The following is a 17,166-nucleotide window of genomic DNA, read 5'->3' on the forward strand; positions in this document are numbered from 1 at the left end:
TTACGGGTATTAACAGAAATTTACATGCATGACGACGCAATATATCAAATTCATTAATTTGCAATGCTATCCTTCTCAAATTATAAACAATATACTGCAAAATGTAGGAAAAAATGTGGATCGATTAAAAAGCGACCGAAATGGCAACAGTAATCAGACTTCTTTGGGAAGGAATTGGGCCTCCTCTACAGTGGCGCAGAGAGGGGGGGGGGGTTTGGGGGATAAAACCCCCCAGAGCTCAGATATATTGTTAAGTTTAATCCATTTTACTGGATTGGATTGATATTACTTATAGAATAGTGTAAGTAATAATAAAATATCCCTCAGAAAGCCGTAAAACTCACCATTTTGAGCTGTTTATCTTAAAATTCCGCAATTTATTAATCTACCTACCTACCGCTTATCATGGTGGGTATACCCCCACACACCCCGGTATTAGTTGCACCTAAACCCCCCCAGCCTTAATTCCTAGCTGCGCCCCTGCTCCTCTTGCCTCTGCCTTCGGGAAACACGAGGTCTTTAGGCCCGGTAGGCAATACGCGGCGCGGCGGGCCCTGCAAGTGACGACCGACGGCCGCGACGCCGGGCTGCTGGCGGTGCAGACAGTGGGACGAGGCGAGAATATTCGCCAAGGACATTCGCTGCACAGATGCCTGGAATGCTCGGCAAGGGCGGACGCATTGAATCCAACACCTCTGCCGCCACGCCCCCCTTTTTTCTCTCAGCGCGCGAAGTATCTGGGACGGCGGAGAAACTTGAGAGGGATAAGTACACCCAAGGACTCGCTTCGTTTCACCTGCGATTGAAATATGTGCGGAATGTGAGGAAGAAAAAAGGCACGCGCTGATTTAGAGTCTCGTCGAGGAGTTTCAATTAATAATATCATATCCAAGCAGATTACCTTGAGGAGACCCAATTGTGTCCTGAAGAATTTTTATTTATGTTGACATATCATCTTATTTTCATTTCGGTCAAATTTCAGGCGAAACCAACCTCCTACTAGGTTTTTAGGCAACCAAATCATACTTACATGCCACCGAAACTGAAAACAGACATTGAACTGCACATCGCGCGGTTTTATTATCAATAGATTACTTCATTACGGATTACATATCCCAAGCGCGAGAGATGTAACTAAACAGGCTGATCGGGACACTCTAAGTCCAATTACTGGTGGCACCTTACCATTTTTAAGATCGAATTATTATTGGGAACCCAAGCCAGGCACACTTTGCACCTCAAAGATGAAAAGGACTCATTAAAAATAAGTAGCGAGCGAAAAAATCCCATCCTGGACGAAGACAAAATTTCACAGGTTGGTAAACACCTGGATTTTGCTTGCCTGTCCACCGAGATGTTACCATCTTGAACTGTACATTGCATGGTAGCATGATCAATAGAATATTTATTTAAATGTATTACTTCATTACAGATTATATATCCCAAACGCGAGAGATGTAACTAAACAGGCTGATAGGGACACTCTAGGTCCAATTACAATCCAATTACAGGTGGCACCTTACCATTTTTAAGATCGAATTATTATTGGGAACCCAAGCCAGGCACACTTTGCGCCTAGAAGATTAAAAGGACTCACTAAAAATATGTAGCAAGCGAAAAAACCCCTTCCCGGGCGAAGAAAACATTTCACTGGTAGGTAAACACCTGGATTCTGCTTGCCTGGCCGAGGCCATATTGCCATCGATCCAGTGTTGGGGGGGAATAAAAAGAGCAAGAGAAAACAACCCCAACCCCCGTTTTATGTTCCAACCCCCTCCGCATGGCCAGGGCCCGAAAAGTTGCATTTCTTGATTAGTACGCCAAGAGAGAGAGAACACGAGAATAATGAGGAAGACTACCGCAGAGGCATTTAATCTGAACAGTCGATTAGGGAGCGCGCAGTGCGTCTTCACGCGGCGTATTCCGACAACACCCTCTTTCCTTATTCATACACGCTATGAATTGGTCAAGGAGGATGGTTCTGTTCCGAATCGTAGTCAAGACGTTAAGTGCTACCGGGTTGGTAATAAAAGGGAGTAAATTAGTTTTAGGGTATTGAAACAGTAGAAAAGCTGTTAGAACCATAAAAATCGATACATTTTGAGGTTAAATGATTTCATATGGATGAAAAATTGGAATAAAAATTATCGCTTCACAATTTTACCTCGTATATCAGTTATTTTCGTTATGTTTTAAAGAAAAATAATAAACATAGAAAAAACTGCTTTTTACTGCTTTTTCGTCCATAAACGATCTCCAGAACTGCAACGATAAAGCCAATACTATCCTCCACACGCAATGCTATATGCAAATTCAGATATATGCAAATATAAGCATCTTGATAAGGGCTTTATTTAGCTGTCACAGAAGAATTCTACTCTCAAATAAACGCTAAACAACTAACTTTACAAATTTTGGCCAAAAGCTTTTTAAGCCAATGTGTCAACGCTCTACGTTTTAGACTACGAAACGTTCAATCATTACGGGACAACTCCCGGTGTAGGGGCAATTTACCGGATTTGTTATTTTCTCTGATAATCGGGAGAGGCGCGAATGCATTGCATAAGTAAGGCAAGAAGGTCTATTACTTGAAGGAAGAAAGGAGGAACGGTGAATAGATCTTATTTTAAAATTTAGTGAACATGTAGATAGTATATTGCATTAAGCGCACTAACAATGATATATTCATCTATAATACTAGGGTATTTTAACAATAAATTTTTAGAATAAATACTAATAAGGTATCGCTAAATAAACGCTTTAAAAATTCCATAAAATATTTCGTTTCATATTAAATATTATTTATTAAATATATAAAATTGAAAAATATAACGTGAGAGAGGAAGATGGGCTAGGTAAACGCTTGTTTTTACTGAAAAGGGATTCGGAGGCGTCAATATTGGATTAAAGCGTGCTTATGCAATTGTTGAACGCTCACCATATGATATTTCATTCTAAAATATTCAAGGCGAGTAAATATTTCACCTGAGCATGAGCAGAAGTTCGTACTACGTATTCGTTAAATTTCTCCATGCTCGCACCCCTATCCATTCCAGACACTCCCAGGAGCACGTGTGTTCTGGGTCGCCGGGTGAGGCGGCCGGCTGGGCTGTGGCCGTGAATAAGTAAGAAGCGAGGGGTTGTCGATCTGCTCGTCTCATACGTGTGTGCAGGGGTGGCCAGCCTACACTCAAAAACTGCATCCCAGAGAGAAAGAACAGCGAAATCATAACGAGAAATGTCGACCGCATATACCATTATGGGGCAGCATAAGTGGTCAAATGGCTTAATCCTCACAGAATTAAAATCTATCTTCTATATTATTTCTTATGTATAGATACCTTTTTCTCAACTTATACGCAACCAAACTCTACAAATGAGTGACCAAAATGCACAGAATTTATCAGAGAATATGCGACGGCATATCTTACTTCCTAAATATTGCTATTGTTTCCTAAAATTGGTTTTTAAATAATTCAAAAAAACAAAACAAAAACAAAAAAACGGTAAATATTCCTGACGTTAACGGCGCACAAACTGATAAATTTGTTCATTTACAAAAATATCTCGCATTCTTTAAATAATATTCATAAAAATGCGGCTGATTCCACATTCAAGTCTCCTGTTGATATGTAAGTATGAGTCAGTGCGTTTAATAGAGGATAGTGTAATTACTTCCAATTGCTGAGTTTAAAGAGGTCCTCTGACCTCAATTTGTACATGAAAATTCCAATTAAATTTCTGCATAAGACCCTGCCTTTATTTTATACATTTTAATATAACAAACTCTGTGGACCTGCATTGAAAAGAGCGGGGGAAGCCCGCTGGGAGCGGGCGCATCACGCTCGTATTGTAATATTTCAATCATGTTGCGTGAATAATAGTGAAATTCACATGAATTGCCATGACAAAAACTATCATGGGGCTGTATTAGCGGTCAAATGATTGCAAGGACTTCCTCACAGCATTGCAATTTGTATTGCAATATTTCAATCATATTGCAAAAATGACGGTAAAATTTACATAAATTGCCACGAAGAAAACTATTATGGGGCAGCATAAGTGGTCAAATGATTGCAAAGACTTGATCCTCACAAATTACTGTCTCTTTTGTAACATTCCAATCATATTGAGTAAATGGTAGTGAAATTTACATGAATTGCCGCGAGAAAAAAATTCCCGTTCCAGGAGAATTTTTTCACGGAAAACATTTTCTGTTATTGAGTATTGGCTTAACCTTCATTCCTCCGCGAAAAACCCTTTGTCTGATTCTAGCGTTGCGTAGATATAATAATAAAAATGAATAGCCTTGCAGTAAATTTTTACTTTCTATGGACGTTTATTTGTTTGTAGCATGAGGTTCAGATCTCGGACACCACCAAGCCCTAAAAGAGTGAGATGATCCAGGTAACAAAAAGGTGACCCTACCCTGAATGTAAGGAATTCCAAAAGCTGAGGCTTACTTCAAAGTGAGCTCTACCCCACCGAAACCCAAACTAACCTTCGCCTTGAATCACTGTGTCGGCATTTCTCCTTTGACTTTGAATTTTATTGTTGGTTCTCTATGCCATTGCTTGAGTTTCTCGAACATTTTATAGAAAATATATTTTTAAATTTGTTTAAATTATCCTCCAGAAGCTACTCTTCCAGGACAGTAAAGGCACGTGGTATTCAAATTCGATTGCTATTTATTTTTAGCTATTTGGTTTCTCACTTTCCAACACCTACGAACTGGCATGGATGGTGTTAGAGTATAAGTGGGCTTACGACACAGCGACCCCTGACCTCTCTCGGCATGTATTTGAATAAGTATCGCGCCGCGGGCAACAACGGACAGTTTGTGTACTTCTCTGGAAGCCCCTTAAGGGCCCGAGGGCCCTTGGTGGCCTTTAATACGAGCGAAACACACGAACGGCTGGCCCGACCGACAGACCTTTGCCTGTGAAATATGTATCCCGCGGCCGCCTCACAGCCAAACCAATCCTGAACCGTTTTCTTCATAAATATTTTTCGTCCACCATTCAGCGCGCGTGAATAATTCAGTGGGCATTTGCTACCGGGAGATGAGATGCCTCTAGAGCAGAGAGTTTCGCTTTCTCGTGAGCTAACGCACCAGAATCTCTTCTCCGCTTCCCTCAGTGATTCACTGGAAGGGGAAACGGAAATATCCACCGAGTTTTCCTCCCCGAAAAAAAGAAAGAGATGGGGAAAGATATCCATCCAACTTCCCACGCGGAATTTTTCCGGTCGACCTTTTTCTTCCTTATTTGAGATGAGAAAATGGAAAGTTGTCACAAAGTGAGTGACAGACGTGGTGCAGTGGTATCCTCAACGTTTTAAGTAGGCATTTGAGCTCCCTTGAATATTTCAGAAGGTTAGCATAGCATTCTAGCAAGTGTGGCGTCAGGGATTATTTCATCCCATTGCGACTACGGAATACTCTTTACCAGATGCATATACTTGGTTAAATATGCTGTACCGTATCTTTTTGCCAACGAAAAATTACAAAAATATTTCTACAAATCATCGAATGAAGAACCTACATACCTTAAAAATTAATTTAACGCGTTCATAGACCTTTAGTAAATTTGGACTAAAGGAATTTGATCAGTAGCCAGGATTGCCGACTGCTTAGGCCGCAATGCTCCTCATCACATGTTAATTTTGCCATGAATAAGAGATTAAGCTAAATATTACTCATCCAATGAATTTCAATATAAGTGTACGATTGTTTAAAATTCTTGCGGCATGTGAAACTCTCAGAAAAAACAAAATGCATGAGAAGGGCAAAAATCAAAGCAACTCCATGTTGATAATTCTCACTCTACCCAGCACATATCTAATTTACATAAGGGGGAGGATATACAAAAAGACAGCAACAATGCTAGGAAGAAGTAGAATTTTATCGACCGATCTTTCCTTTATTTGAGTGGGGATTTAAAGAGGTTAATGCAAATGAGTGAAATATCTCCACAATAAATTTTCTTCCAGAAGGCAAGCTATTTATTGATTATTTTAAACTGGATATTGACAACTCTTCATATAAAATAGATATGTTTAAAAAAAATACTGATGGTATTTCCCCCGAAGTAAACTAAATTTATGTCCACAGAACCGTTGCGATGTAAATTGGAGATGCAAGGAAAATACAATAAATATCATTAAAATACACATGAAGATAACTTTGGTGGTGCATACCATTACAATATTGTATGCTGACATTCTAACATTTTCAAGACATTAATGACTCATTAGGATGAAACCGAATAAAATAATTTAAATATATAATAATTATAGTAAAATAAATAGTAAATAATTTACACTCGATAATGATGATTTTTTTTATCTAGCCCCTTGTCGCTTATTTGAAAAAAATTGTATAAGTAATAAATTATCATTCAAGAAACCTTAAGATTTCTCGCCTCCAGGAAGGCGTTTCCATTCGCTACTTTCCTTCGATCGCGCCGGACTACAAAGCATGTGCGATAATCTATTTCGAAAGCGCGTCCGATCCCGCCCTCCGAGCACTCGATGCTGAAATATCACCCCGGCATCTCTCTCCCACTCCAGACCAACACCAACACCGTCACCGCTTTCTCGCCGGGGCGGGCACTCCATCACGTTCCGCCCCGGCCCACGGAGGCCCAGCTCACCTGAAAGAGGAGGCGGGAGGGAGGGGGGGATTTCAACCACCAGGGGCCATCATCGGCGAAAGGGGGGGAGGGGTAATGAGAGGAGAGAAGAAAAGGGGTCGATGGAGATCGCTGAGGCTGCAATTTGGAAATAATCGGAGGACGGGTGCCCAATCAGCGACACTTGAGAAACCACGGAGGGTGGATAGGGGGTTGGTCGCTATGGAGAATACACCAGCCTGCCTCTCCCCTTTACCGTGGTCCTCTACGGCCAGGGAGGAGTGATTTTAAGATGGGGACAAGGTATTATTCGAGGAGAAATAGCTATTACCATGTATAACATAAAACAGCAAAAACGTTCTAATGATAATTAATATTTAAAAGAATAATAATAATAGAAAACCTTGATATTCTAATATGAATAACTTATAATTATAATATCATAAATATCAAATAATTTACACCTGATGATGAATGCTATTATTCAAAATCCGAGTCGTTTTATTTAAAAAGGAAGTTTCAAAAGTAATAAATGTTCATCCAAAAAACTTTTAAATCAAATACCACTTAAGTTGGTAAATTTTGTCAAAAAAATCTTCTTTTGCTTCATACGTAATAGAACTGTCTTTAGTCAAAGATTTTGTTAGAATAGGATGTTTGGCACGATTTCTCGAATGTAAAAATTAAACCTTGCAAATGGAATAGCTTAACTGGTTACATAGCGAGAAGTGACTTTATGTTGGCAATCTAAGTACCACGAGTAAAAGGAAAGAGATGCAGAGAAGGACCTTGTTTGTGATATCAATAGCACAAGATGTGAAATGTTAAAAAAGGGTTATTTAAGCTTTTAAATTTAACTGATTAAATAATTTAGCCAAGAGCAGCGTCAAGCCAATCTTCGTGTGGATGATTATCATCATCATCATTAGTCAAGAATACTAAGATTGATTTGACGCAGCTCTCAATTCTTCTCTCCTATCCGCTAGCTTTTTTATAGGGACGCACTTCGTCTGTTTTATATCTTTCATAACCTGTCCTATGTAACTCATTCGAGGCCATCCCTTGCCGTTCTTCCCTTCCACCTTTCCTTCTACGATTTTTTTTCATCAGGCCATCATGCCTCATAATGTGGACAACTATGCTGTACTACATTGTCTTTTCCTTTCTCCCACTCTCCTTAGCACTTCCCACACGGTCGATCAATTCTATCCTCATCATTCTTTGGTAGCACCATATTTTGAATGCTTCCACTCTTGAATTCTCCGCAACTGTCAACGTTCAAGCTTCCACAGAGAAACATGCTCCATCGGTTATCAATTACATTGATATTGAAACAAATTCAATTTCACCAAATTTTATCAAGGTATTAGAATAATGTGGCCTTCATAGATTATGTAACCTTTATCCAACCCTTGTAACTTTAATTAATTTCAGCTATCTATTTTTTTAGTTGCATTACTGCGAAGAAATAAAATATGAATGCATAGTAGAACGTATATTCATGAAAATTACGGAACAGAATCATGTAAGGTTAGGACAGAAAGTCTGAGATCTGCAAGAAAACCATACCCAACCCTTTTAGGAGCCTATCCTCCGCCCAATATTCTCTTGGCCAATTCCTTCTCAGCCCTCTGCCTTAAGTCCATATTAGCCGACTGATCATAATAAAAAGGAGATGCTTATCCGTCCCTCATCGATTTCCTCCCTGTTTACTTTGCTAAGGTTTCTCATGAAAATTTTCCCATAGGGCGATATTGCCACTGTTTCCAATTACAGCAAAATCGATTGAACAATTATCTGAGGGAAATATTTTAGCACTGATATGATCTCTTGGAAATAATGAAAATTGTTAACATAAACGAATTAAAAAACTAGTAGATGTAAAATAAACCTCAAAATATGGTAATTTTGGAAAAAAGTACTTAGACCAGGCTATGGCCTCTTTTTCAAAACGTTTTAATGGCATTAAAGCATGTCAAAAATATAAAGTCAGCAACATTAATATTTTAGTGATGAAAGCAACGCACGATGGAAATTCTCTCTAACTCTCCCCCTCACAGTTATTTAACGCCACACGCCTTTTGAGACGGCTTCAGGCATAGTACATGAATGTAGTGATACGCATTCACGTAAAAAAGACACTCTTACAATTTACAGGACAACTACACAAAACACCCCCGCTTCACCGTGATGGTTCGACGCGACTTGTCGTACCTCCTGCTGTGTGTCCAGTCCATATAAATTCTCCGCACACTCTCAAAATTCATTTAAAAGAAAATTTCTCTAGTGTACTTGAGTGATCAATCACATCCAAAATGTTAATTAAGAGAATTTTAAATTTGTGAAAATCAATGTAGTAGTGTATCTCTTTTCTGAAGAGCCTTGGCAAAGCCTAAAAAAGATCAGAAAAAATTATAAAAGGCAGTACACGTGATTTATTTACTATATCCAAGTATTCTTAAGATTACCATTCTTAAAGTCATCATAGTTACAGAAACTCATATCATGAAAGACTTGGGAAATCCAAGTGTGTGATTACGAGAACAGTCACTCCAAGAGGTTCACTCTGATGCACCCTTTCAAGACGAGTTCTCCAGGGGGATGTCGCACGGTTGGAGTCCAATTCGGTCTACGGCTCCTCAACCACCAAATTCTCATTGCTTACACATGCGAACCTTCGTGAAGAGTGAATCACGGTCGAGGAGGCTACGAGGGTGACGGAAAATCACGATTGGAGCGGCTAAAATAATTGCAAATTGCAAATATTCCCCCTAAAAGGTCATCAACAACAAAAATGTGTCGCCAGAATTTCAAAACTAAGTTGTTACAAAACTCAAGGCTCCTTATTCTTGTTGAAAATGAAAGAAAACAAAACCAAATTTCATTTTGTTGGCGGCGTATTCGCAGAATTAAAAAAAAAACAATGTCTCCAGTATACTTGAGTGAACAATATCATTCAAAATGTTAATTAAGATATTTTGTTAAATCATTCAATCATAGTTCGTCTCAAAGTTCGATGAAGGGTATATACTAACACTGGGTGAGAAATGAAAATCACTGTGGTGGTGTATCTCTTTCCTGAAGAATCTCCGAAAATCCTAAATACGATTAGCAAAAATGATAAAAGGCAATACACGTAATTAATTCACCATATCTAAATTGGAGTCTATCAATAAGGAAGCTGATTAACACAACCCCAATTTCTATTATTCGAGCAATATGATTTTTGATTGATCACATTCCAAATAAAGATCAAAAGAATGTCACCAAATAAATTTACAATAAAAATATACACAACAGTATATAAGTTAAGTTTTTTACTTCAGTGTTCATTAACACCGTCTTCACTGCGTAAAAGAACACTGAAGTTAAGCTATGCCACGAAGTTCAACATAATTGGTATGATGAATATTTAACTCATAATGGCTAGTGTTCTGTCTACGGACTGCAGAAAATAGCTGCCGAGGATAAACTGTGATTTAAAATCTAGAGAAAACGGCACCAGGCCGTACGTTTGCTCCTGAGAGCACCACTTATGAAGTGAAATCTTCCGGCAACACAATACTGGAGGCTACGGCTCGCGCAAGGCTTTTTTTTTAAGCGGCTGGTGTCCTAAAATCCCCCAATACACGCCCATTGAGGTATCTTGTGGAGCAGTGCGAGTTGTGTTCATAAAATAACGGGAACATAATTTTTGAATTTCTCGTGAGTTTGGAGAGTCTGATTTTCAAAACGGTTTTTACCACTTTGGCATACTTGCCGCATAAGTAAGGTAAAATTTTCAGGTTATTCATCACAATTTCATTACTTTCTTTATCTGTGGCAGCCTCAAGGTTAGATGTGTGTGTTCATGATTTGGGCAATTTCCGTCTCACTATTGTTTGCTTTTTCGTCAATTTTAACTATTTTAATAATTAATTTTTATCGATTCTTTTGCCTAAAACATTTCTGTAACGACGCATCAGCTTCTATACTCGTCAGAAATGACTCCTAGTGACTATTTCCTATATCAAAAATTAGGGGAACTTAAAGGGCCGTCGTCTTACAAACGTATATGGCATTAAAGAAATCACCGACAGAGCTAATACCTATTCCAAAGATAGGGTTGGGAGGGGTTTCGAGGGTTGGAAGAAGAGCTGTTACATGTGCATAATATCTGACGGGGACAATTTTGAAGGCGGCAACATTAATTTAGACAAATAAATAAAAAATACAATTCCCGTATTTTTTAACACGTCCCGTACGTATCTGTATATCTCGACCAATAATACGGTCGAGTACGGTGCGTGGGCAGCGGAATTGACAGGTTGAAATGAAATTCAGTAGCAATATTCAAAATTAATTTAATACGTACGATGGGTTTCGCATCACAGAGTCATCATCTGATTGAATACAATTGAATATGTTGAACTTCCACCATATAACGCCTAAATCAGTTTAACTTATTCAGAGCTGACGGGCCCTTTGACCTTTCTCCGTTGACTCCTGACAGATCTATCTTGGAAGACTAGCGGTGGATGTTTTAGCAGGCATAGAGGTGACAGTGCAAAACGATTAACGGAGTTGTGGTTGGATGAAGAAGGCGCACGAACGTGATTATCGGCGGAGTCGACTGACGAATGGGTGGCCGGATGCTCGGAGGGTGGTAAGAGAGATAAGGCTTCACGCCGTTACTTCCAAGGTTGCCCAAACAAACGGATCAAGTAGAGCGCGGAAGAGGAGTAGATTTTTCCACCCCCTTCCCCACCGAGAAATTCGTTCCTTCACGCCCGCTTCTCTCGATAGGCAACGTGGCGTGAAGATCGTGAAGCGAAGAGGCAGTAAATTCTACCGAGAAATATAGCCAAAAGGGATCTCTTTAGTAGTGATTTGGAAAAACTTGGCCTTGATTGCATTGAAAAAGAGGTTAATTGATGATAAGTGATTCATTGAAGTTTTTGTAAACTATTACAACTCTCAAGTGCGAATCTCGTTGGAATGAAAAATGATTCTACGTAAACTCAAATTTCGTTGAAAAGGGTTCATTCAAATTTTTAAATTTATAATGCAAAATCGATAGTCTATGGTGTAAATTTGTGAAATTGCTCCATTGTGAAATGAAAAACTTTGTGAACTTCACATAAAAAAATTATGCGAGCAATTTTGCCGCATTGCGAATTCTCTGGATCGTTAGATCTGCTCCATCCACCACGGTTTAAAAAATTAAAAATATATTAAGAATTAGGTACCTCCAAGATAAAAAATCCATCTATATTTTGCAAAATTGGAGGAAATAAAAGAAGTATATTAGTAATATGTCATCATTATCAACAGTCATCAATCCTAAGATTGATTTGACGAAGTTCTCGACTCAACTGTCGTATAGGCTAATCTTTTAACACCTACACAATTCTTATGGCTTACAAACCTTCATCACCAGTTCTATCTCATGTATAGCTTACCTTGGCCTTCTTCAAATCAACCTGTCCTTTAACGATAATTTTCGTGTGCCATGTACCTCGTGTATGATGATGAGGCTGACTACTATAATACCGGGTGCTTCAATATGAATAACGGAGTTTTAAAGTTTTATAATATTTGTAACACTTAATTTACAACTATAAATAGTACATCGAATGGAAGAGAAACTCAAACAGTTTTGTGCGTCGGCAGCAATCTTTCCACTGCCAGCCATTAGAGACCGCCTGCAACAATTACTCGAGAGACACTAATCAACGTTTGGGAAGAACTCATATATCATCTTCACCCGTGATGAATGATGGTCACAATGAACACTTGTAGGCTTTGAAACAAAACTCTCTGAGTTCCTATTTCACATGACATATAATCTTTGGCTGAAAGTTTAGTGCAATAATATATTAAAGAGCGCTCAAAACCCCACTATTCATTTTAAAACGCCCATTATATGGAGGAAATTCTGGAACAGGTTTGTGTTTTGAATCAAATACTCACAACAGAACTTCAGTGACATATGAATCGCTAACTACAGAAAGGCATCATTTCCAAGTTGGACGATTTTTATATTTTTTCTTCTTGTTCTTGCTAGGTGCAATACTCAACTTTTGCTCCAAAAAGGAAACAATGAATTGGAAACCAGCTTGTCAATGGATAATTTCAGGCTAAGGAACGCAGAAGAGGTGATCCGAGCTCCTACCAATAAATAGATTTTGTCATGGCGAACGACTACAGCGTCCAAAGAACATGAAAACTGAAATTATGCAGTCAAACATGGTTTTTCTAAATTCAAATAAATATTTTATGTGTACTGATTGTTATCCATGATTGTTATCCATGTAATTGGGTGCTTTCTATTCATTGACACACGTCGACACAAGTCGACTTGCGTCGCGGCTTTCGTGCTCCATTCTATGTGTGTCGCCGACTGTTGTGACACAAGTCAACAAACGGTAACGCACAGGAATTGGGGAGTTATTAACAGTTTTTGTGAGTCGACACTAGTCGACGCGTGAGTTGCATGAATCGAAAGCATAGATTACAGCGCAAGGGGTTAAGTATGTCAATTTTTATGGATATTGCTAGATGCGAAGTTACTAAAATTAAGGGGTCAAAAATGACACACGACCTGTGAGACAGTCTGTATTTGGGTTTATTAGGTTTTTTCTATCTCCTGTAAAAATAGCCAGATTGGACATGATCTCTCTCTGCAGTTAGCGATTCATATGAGTTTCGTGGAGTGCGGAAGAAAGGAGGAGTTGGAGGCGGGATGGTAATGCAGAATTGCTTCGCCTTCCCCTCCTTCGGAACCCAGCAGTTCGCCGCTCTCTCCCGATACGGGACGTGGCGTGACGATGGCTCGGAGGGAAACGGTGGAGATAAGCCTATCTCCGAATGATGCGGTTCGAGAGGGCACAAAGGAACCCTTGAATCGGGATTCGGAGGCGACTAGGCCTTTAAGCCAACCGAGGCGGAGTTAGACGGCAGAGCAGAGAAGGCAGCAGGAGAGCCGCGAATGACATCTCCATAAAGAACGGGATTTATGCATCGAGTGCGCACATCAAGACTCGGGTATTTTTATCTGGCGCACACTCACGAATATTACAGACGGGGATCCTCAAGTCGGACTCTAAATAGGTTGCCACCCACCGCAAATTTAAATGGGTTTACAAAAGTCGCCAATCGCGCAAGTGATCCGAGTTAACCGACATTTATATTCATCATAACGCTATCTATCAAATATATAACTTTCCAACAAGGATGGCAGAAGAAACGAAACGAATTTAAGTATACCGGGACTTGCCACGGTGATAGCTTTACGGGAGTCACCCGCACAAACGAAACGAAAGTCAAAACCAGTAAAATTTCAATAGTTTCGTTTCCAGAAACGAAATGTAGAAACGAAATGGATTTAAACTAGGGGAGCTAAAATCAGGCTCGAAACAAAATTGGAGTCAAAACTACTTCTGGTCGAAACTAAACTAAAACTATGGGACGAAAAGATACGCAGATAATTTTTCGCACTGGAGGGACAACGCGCTTCACCTTCGAACGGTTTAGTTTCGACCCACACACTGAGTACGAAGTGTACGAGGTAGAGGTTCGACCTGCCACCATCAGATGCATGGGGAACTCATATTTTTACCACTAACAGGAGAACGGTGACCACAAACTGGCCGTTCGATTTTTAAGCTCGATGTTTTAACCTCTCTACACGCATGTCAAACGTAACGGGTTGAAAATATTCCATCTTATACCCCTCCACTCAGCTTTTAGGATTGAAACTTAACTATGGCCATCGAGATCCGGCTAGAGCCCAACAATTTCAATCGCGATAGTGGTTTCAACCTAAGCAGCTCGTGGAAACCTGTGTTGAAGACCACCCGCTTAACCAGAGGTGGCAGGAACCAATCGGAGCGCACGATGACCCCACGCGGCGACGCCGACTAATCACACGGCACCTGACCACCTGGCCGTCCCTATAAATGAAGTTCGAATTTATGTCTCGACACTCAGTTGCCCTGAGGATGATGCCCCTGATGGACATCGAAACGTCGGCGGAGAAGGATTTTATTACCCGGTGGAAAGCCCGAGAACTTTTCGTCCAACCAGCGGAGTTTCGATTAATTTAGTTTCGTCCCGGGTCGAAACTAAACTCCTTAGTGGTTTTAATTTCTTGCGGGAACGAAACTAAACCTATGCCTCGTAATTTCGTCTTCCTCCGGTTCGAAACGAAACATTTTCGTTTCGTTTCACTCTGCGCCGCGGACATTTATGAAAACCGATTATAATGCAACCGAATTGGCGACAGAAATCAGTCTCCTGTGGGATGGAATTGGGGCTCAACTATGTATTCCCCTTGCGCACACTTTTGAAGTAATTTTGGGTGATTTGCGCTTCAAAGCGCCATAAGAATCAGGTCCATCAGAGATCACCTAGGTGAAGGAGAAGGGTATAAATATCAGAACACAGCGACATCGGCGTCATCAGTCCTCAGGATGTTGGAAAAGTCTCCCAACGAAACGTCGGCCTACACCATGCAGGCCCTCACCAGGTTGGAAACCCGAGAAGCTTTCATCATTCACACTACTTTCCGCATTCCGCATCCGCATACATTATAGTCATGAGTCAGTCACTATCTGCCGGGGAATAGCTCCTGGATGCTACGACCTCGGAAAATATTTTATGAAATGTGATATAATCAATAAAAATAAAATAATACTTACTGTGAGTTTAAGGCCACGCTTAAAATATACTTTTTTCTAGGTATAATTATGATTACTTCGAACTAAAAGAATTGTAATCAATTAAAGGATAGGATGTATAGGACTACATTCAAATGCTATTGGAGTGCAATATGTATGTACTTATCGGTACTTAGTTTGGCAATTGGTGAATAATTGGCATCAGATGACGAAGCACTTTGCGGCGGAATGAAATAGTATGCAGCAGTAACGGCAACTATTTGTGGAAGAACCCCGCATTTTAAAGAGAATGTCATTAAATTGTAAGAGAACGAATAATTTATAAATGGATTTACTTGAGCTCAGTATCCTCTTTAAGGGATGCAAACAATTATTTGCAGAAACTAACTCAATTTAAATTATGATTTTCTTTTATTAAATGCAATCTTTGAAGCTTGTTCCTACATTCTCCAAAAAAAAACTAAGGTCACTTCCTGACACGGGTATTTCCAGATATACCAGCCAGCTATTTTTAAGCTACCCTCTTCACTCGAAAGCGAAATCCTTGCGACTTTGGAAGAGGCGGCATGCAAGTAGTGAATTTGCAGATAAGAGAATTAGGCAGCGAGCCGATATGCATTGCTTGAAAAAACCTCGATTTTCGCAGGTAATCTCCTGAAGATTCCACCACTGACTGAAGGTTGAACTGAGATCCAGATACGAGGTCAGACAAATCAGGTTAGACAGCCCTAGGATGGTAGAGCAGATGGAGTAGTTATAGTCACTGTGGTAAATGCAGAGAAGCAATACAAGACACATCGAAGAAAGACTTCTGTAACTAAGGAGCTGTATTTCGGGCGACAATAAAACGGGCCCTGTTTAACAATAACTTTCCCTTAGCAATTACGTAAAGATCTTACGATAGTATTTTCAATAACCATCATAGCCATATATACGATTTTATAATGCATGCACCTTATGTTTATTAAATAATGTTGGTCTAGTTAATGTTACTTCATTAGGCAGGCAATTCCGATTGGTAGATGACCAAAAGGGTGATGAATAACAGGTTAAGGGTGGCCAAAGCAATTTTCTACTTCTCGTAAAGAAACATACCATCTCACGATGAATACTCTGATTGATATAATTTTCCTTATGTCATAGCGAAAATGCTCAGATAAAAAGATCACATGCAAAATGGAAGATGATACATCATATAGACGTTGATGAAACACCGAAAAGTATGATTGAAACGCCGATGAACTTAATCCGCTATTTTTAACGACAAATTTGGATCCGAATTCATCGTTAAATTTTATTCCGTATCAGTAATCCGGAAAAAAAAACCAGGAGAGGGCGCGCGTGATAATGTTGCATTATAAGGCGCGTGGGGTGTCATCGACAACCAAAAGAAATTTTTTTTTTCTCTTTGCTTGGAATGATTTAGCTATGCTGTGTTCTTTTTTAAATACGTCCACCGAATCAAATTGATAGTTATAATTATTCTTGTTACAGAAAGAAGACCCATGCGGTGATACATACCCCGCTCGTCCTTTCCCGGGTCAACGATAGATTAAAAATCCGGAATGAAATTTTAAACAAAGAAACGAAAAAAAAATCACTTATAAGGTTTTAACCACTTTTAAACCCATTAATCGCTTTATCTATTGTAAATCGTAAAACTGCAGGAATACGATCGCAAGGAACAAATGGTATCTTTCAAAACGTACACCCCAACTTTTTTTCCACTTGCTCTTGAAAAATAACCGTCCCGACAAACGCTGAGTGATGACAAGGAGGGATACTAGAGGCTTAAGGGGTCGCTAGAAAACCTTCTCCCGATCGCCGCGAGTGTAAAGCTTCCGACTAAATGGGCTAGGATCACCGTCGGCCTT

General features: G+C 39.7%; 1 protein-coding gene across 11 annotated transcripts in view; it reads right to left on the reverse strand.

The window, feature by feature from the left end:
• LOC124165409 (protein madd-4) overlaps window positions 1–17,166 on the reverse strand; it is a 1,214,641-nt gene that overhangs the window by 532,361 nt on the left and 665,114 nt on the right. The window lies entirely within an intron of this gene.

The sequence above is a fragment of the Ischnura elegans genome, chromosome 9 (genome assembly GCF_921293095.1).
Source record: "Ischnura elegans chromosome 9, ioIscEleg1.1, whole genome shotgun sequence".
In the NCBI taxonomy this organism is placed as follows: Eukaryota; Metazoa; Arthropoda; class Insecta; order Odonata; family Coenagrionidae; genus Ischnura; species Ischnura elegans.